Here is a 6,000-nt window from a genome sequence, read left to right on the forward strand (position 1 = left end):
CATCTATTCATTATACAGAAAGTCCATGAGCACAAAGCTATGACACATCTAATGAACATGACTAGGCTGTACAGACATTGTTAGCTTAGCAATGTGCTGGAGTTAACATATTCTAGGACCTCACAGTTTGTGACTTTGTGCTGAACCTTATTAGAAAGTGTCATTTTCATGGAGATTCGTCGGCGGGGGTGGGGGGGAGCTTTCTCCCTGTAAGGATCAGGGAGTTTTCTCATGTTGTTGTTCCCAAACCCACCTCATTTACTGAGTACCACATCCCTACAGTGCCCCGCTCGATCCTTGTTATCCCAGTACTCCGCTTGTTCAGGTGGAAATACTCACTGCTGCTGGTGCCAGCCCAGGATTCCTGGGGTTGCCATCATCTTTAAAAGGGCATTGGACACCCAGTCGGTGTGGAGCTACACTCCAAGTTCATGACCTTTGCCCCCAGACGTAGCAGGTCAGGGGAGATTGGTGCCCCACTTTGTGGGCATGGTCCTGCTGGTCCCGCAAATGTAGGGAGAGGAGGGCTGTCCTCTTCTCCCCGGATGCCCAACTGTCTGAAGGAATAGGCATCAAAGCCCAGGGAGGGTCTGTGACCTTCTCCACTTTACTAGGGTAGCTCTCTGCTACCTCACACTCACTCTGTCTTTGCTACACCACCCACCCAGCAAGGTTCAGGCAAATTTCTTGCCATGGTTCTCATTGTTCAGGGACTGGGAAAATTCCACTCTTTGTCCTGATGTTGTGGAGACATTTCACAGTAACGGTGCAAACTGTTCTGTCTTTTCTCCTGCCTAGCTTGTATTGTCCAGGTGTTACCAATATAGAGGAGTGTACCAATGCTGAAGGCTTGGTGGACTCGCAGTTTAGCATTCTGTCAACTCACTGTTCCACATTCTCTTTTACTCAGCTTGGAGATAACAGCCGTAGCTTCCCTTATGGGTCTGTTGATTTCAACAAGTGGTGGAGTCTAGCTATGTGAAGCTGAACAACCTTCAGCACCACATCATCAATGCTGATAGATGGCAGTATGAAAACATCCTGGTACATGACATTTGTTTTCCCAATGTGTTGATAACTGTGAGGGCCCCAGTCCATTTGCCACTGAAAGTGTTTCTCTGTATGGAACATTAGTGTGGTATCATCACAGTGGAACAAATCTATGAGGAATCATAGAATCATAGATTCCCTATAGTGTGGAAACAGGCTCTTCGTCCCAACAAGTACACACCAACCCTCCGACAGGTACTCAATTTGCCTTGAATCTCATATGAGTGAGGCTAAACAGCTTTGTGTACATTCAGGTCTGTCAGTAGAAAGCATCTAGCATAAAAACATAGAAAATAGGCACAGCAGAAGGCCATTCCGCCTCTCAGGCCTGCTCCACCACTCAATATGATCATTAAACTCAACACTGTAATCCCGCCCTTCCTCCATATTCCTTGATCCCTTCAGCCTCAAGAATGAAAACTACCTCCTTCTTGAAAACACAATGTTTTGGCCTCAAATACTTTCTGTGGTAGTGAATTCCACAGGCTCACCATTCTCTGGGTGAAGAAATGTCTCCTCAACTCAGTCCTAAATCGTAACATTCTTCCTGCATCTAACCTGCCCAGTCCTGTTAGAATTTTTGAGGTTTCTATGAGATTCTCCTCATTCTTCTAACCTCCAGTGAACACAATCCTAACTGACTGAAACTCTCCTCATACGTCAGCCATAGAGTCATAGAGTCAAAGAGGTGTACAGCATGGAAACAGACCCTTCAGTCCACGCCGTCCATGCCGACCAGATATCCCAACCCAATCTAGCCCCACCTGCCAGCACCTGGCTCATATCCCTCCAAACCCTTCCAATTCATATACCCATCCAGATGCCTTTTAAATGTTGTAATTGTACCAGACTCCACCACATCCTCTGGCAGCTCATTCCATACACTTACCACCCTCTGCGTGAAATACTTGCCCCTTAGGTCTCTTTTATATCTTTCCCCTCTCACCCTAAACCTATGCCTTCTACTTCTTGACTCCCCGACCCCAGGGAAAATACTTTGTCTATTTTTCCTATCCATGCCCCTCATGATTTTATAGACCTCTATAAGGTCACCCCTCAACCTCTGACGCTCCAGGGAAAACAGCCCCAGCCTGTTCAGTCTCTCCCTGTAGCTCAAATCCTCCAACCCTGGCAACATTCTTGTAAAGCTTTTCTGAACCCTTTCAAGTTTCACAACATCTTTCCGATAGGAAGGAGACCTGCCATCCCAGGAATCCGTTTGGTAAGCCTTTGTGTGGCAAGACCATCCTTCCTCGGATAAGGAGACCAAAGCAGCATGCAATATTCCAGGCACCAAGTGGGTCCATATATTGCACTGGGAGCTGAACCTCCTTGGAGCTCATTGGAAATTTCAAGCTGGGGCCACAAGGAGCCCAGTTTTTGTGCCACCATGGGGTGGGGCAGCTGAGGACCTGCCAGTGGAGAGGCTGTGGACTAGACAGAAGGGGAGAAGGTTCTGAGGAAGGGTGACTGGATCTGAAACGTTAACTCTGATTTCTCTCCACAGATGCTGCCAGACCTCCTGAGGTTTCCCAGCAATTTCTGATCTTCAGCATCCGCAGTTCTTTGGGTTCTCTTGTTCCTGTGCACAGGCAGTACTGACTTCAACATCCAGCTTTGGTTCTTTTTGCATTGCTGTTGAGGTATAGGCTGCAAATGAGAAACAAACTAAGACTGGACGATAAAAGTATAGAAAAGTAGAAAGCATGGGAACTCCCTTCAGCCACACATTGGACTCAGCACATTGACCCTGGGACATAGGGTATTTTATAATAAGGTGCCAGTGAGCAAAAGGCATGGCAGAGCCATTTTCTTATCATATATTCCCCAGCAACAATAAATACTAGGAGAGTCCATGTGTCCCTGACATCCAATGTTTCGATGTATTTAAAACCGCTTTGACTAAGGGGTTGATCAAAGTGTGCTCTTTAAGAATGTGAACCTTTTGAAATAAAATCAACTACTTCCACTGTCCACCACACTATCACAAAGAGTCTTACCAAACCTCCCCCCCCCCCCACCCATGATCAACCTCTGACCCTCAATATTGCCTATAAATGCCCTATAAATGGGTTCCAAAAATTAAATAGAAAGTGGACCCGAGATTAGAGGTCAAGGGTCAGGGATGCAGGCATCAACCTTTCTCTGCCTTGACTAGAATGTATCCCCTCCCCCCTTTAGAGCAGGGTAAATGCCTGAATCTGTGGCACTAAATTACAACACGAGGCAGAAAAAGGGCTGAGAGAGGGAAGGACATGCTTTGAACTTAGCCCTCACTAGCTTGGCCTCTCAATCTTCTTAGAATGGCAGAAGAACACTAATGAAAGGTAATGATAAAAGAGTCAGAGGGCCTACAGTCCATATGATATTCAGTGTAAGGGACTGACCTATAGCAATCTTTCCCTCCCTCCTCAAGTCCCAATAACACAGCCATCAGATTTCGACTGTTAATTCCAAAAACCTATCTACTTCTACAGAGAGTCCATACCTTGTTCTTTTTGTTTCTGAACAATTAACATTGTCCATAATTCATCTCCACAGAATTCCCTAAATGCTGCCCATATTTCCTCACTTCAATCCCATAGAATTAACTTCTTCCTTATATCCAGAATTATTCCCAATTATTAATTGCTTGCCACGGGCAACACAAGTTCCTGCCTAAGTGGATTCGATTGTCTCTCATTTGAGTTCCATCCTTTCATGATATTACCGTCATAGGCTCATACTGCACAGAGGAGGCCATTCAGTCCATCAACGTCATGATGTCTATCTGAAATAACTCTTTCCCCATCGCTATGGGAAATAGTCATTTTTACGTAGAGTCAATTCCTTTTTGAAAGTTACCATTTCTGATCATAAGTTGTTAAGTAAAAAAAATCCCCTTCTTTTCCTTCTCTTTTTTTTTGTCAATCATGTTAAAACAGTCCTTTAATGAGGGAGCCTTCTGACTCAATCTGTCAGATAATCTTTCATTTACAAATCTAGCTGTCTGTCTTCTGGGCCTTTTTTTGAAGGCACTTCATTGTCCTACACTTATGTATTCCAAACATGTCCCCATGTGGACTAGGAAATTGGCATCCACGTTCATATCACATTCCTTTGTCCCCCAAATTAAAGTTAAAATATAGAGATTTCTTTAAAAAAGAATGGGTTAAAGGAGCTTGTTGAAATTTTAATTGGTGAAATTTGAGAGGAAAACATTGACTTGCCCAATGTCCTCAGTCACTGCCCAATATTATGCCCATTTAAAGTCAAAAGCAAATAGTTGTTGCATCTCTCCTGGCACTGATGGCTTGGACAGGGTGAAGAAGAGGCAAAATCTCATGCCAAGGGATCAATTCTGCCACACATCGAAATGTTGCGTCCTCAACAACAACAGCTTTGGACTATCTGGCACCTTTAATTTAGTAAAATATTCTGAGTTTAGAGGAGAGAGGGGAGTGCTTATTTAACAAAATTTGACACCATCCCTCTCAAAGAGAAAATAGAACAGGTGATCAAAAGCACAAATTGTGATAAGTTTTTAAGAAGGTACGTGTAGAAGGGAAGGGAAGCAGAGGGGTTTAGGGAAGGAATTACACAACTTAGGCTCTAAGCAACCACAGGTGCACCCACTTAGAGTGAAGGATATCAGAGACAGTCATGAGATCGGTTTCAGAAGAATTCAATGTTCTTGGAATTTGTAGCGCTAGAGGATGTTTCTCAGATATAGAGGGGCAAAATTATGGAGGGCTTTGAATACAAGGACGAGAATTTTAAAAGCAAGGTGTCACTGGATGGGAAGCCAATGTAATTCACCAAGTAAAGGGACAATTGACAAACAATCAGAATCTCCTTCCTGACTGGGTTCAAAGCCAATTTGTAAATGCAATTTTAATGCATAACAATTCTTTATTTGTTCAACCCACTGAATAGATGCTCAAAAGTAAACAGTTTCTTCCCCAATTACTCTCTGCTTTTTCCTTTATCTCAAAAGGTGTGGGTGTTGCTGGTTCAGATCTGTATTGGTTATCCATTCCCAATAACCCATCAGAAGGTGGTGGTGAGCTGTCGTTTTGAACTGCAACAGTCCATGAAGCTTAGGGACACTCACAATGCTGTTAGGAAGGTTTTCAGGATTTTGACCCAACAACAGTGAAGAAGTGGCATCCCCAAGTCAAGACAGTGTGCGGCTTGGAGGAGAAATTACATATATTCCTGCTGCCCTTAGAGTCATAGAGTAATAGAATTATACAGCACAGCAACAGACCCTTCAGTCCAATCGTTTGCGCTGATCAGACATCCCAATCTGACCTAATCCCATTTGCCAGCACTTGGCCCTTATCCCTCTAAACCCTTCCTATTCATATACCCATCCATATGCTTTTTAAATATTGTATTTTTACCAGCCTCCACCATTTTCTCTGGCAGCTTATTCCACACATGCACCCCACCGACTATGTGAAAAAGTTACCCCCTCAAGTCCTTTTTAAATCTTCCCCCCCTCACCTATGTTGGTCCTCTAAGTGACCGAGGGTGTGGATTTGGAAGGTGCTGTTGAAGGAACCTTGGTGATTTGATAAGTTGCAGCTTGTAGTTGGTGCCCTTGGCAGTTGTTGTTTGTCTGTGGTTGAAGAAGTGAATGTTGAGGGTGTTGAATGGGTTGCTGGTCAAATGGGTTGCTTGGAAATGGTGCTAAGTTTCCTGCACGTTATTGGAGCTGCACCTATACAGACAAGTGAGGAATATTCCATCACAGCTCTGATTTGTGCTTTGTAGATGTGTGACAGATTTGAGGGCTTCAGGAGGTGAGTTGATCTTTGCAGAAATCCTAACCCTGAACTGTTCTTGTACATAATGTATTTGTATGGCCAGTCTGGTTCAGTTTCTGGTCAATGGTAACCCCCAGAATGTTGCGAGTGGAAAATTCAGCGGTGGCAATACCATTGAATATTAAGGGGTAATGGTTAG

This window comes from Chiloscyllium plagiosum, unplaced genomic scaffold, assembly GCF_037043375.1.
Source record: "Chiloscyllium plagiosum isolate Xiang-an unplaced genomic scaffold, Cpla_swu_hap1 HiC_scaffold_28, whole genome shotgun sequence".
Taxonomy (NCBI): domain Eukaryota; kingdom Metazoa; phylum Chordata; class Chondrichthyes; order Orectolobiformes; family Hemiscylliidae; genus Chiloscyllium; species Chiloscyllium plagiosum.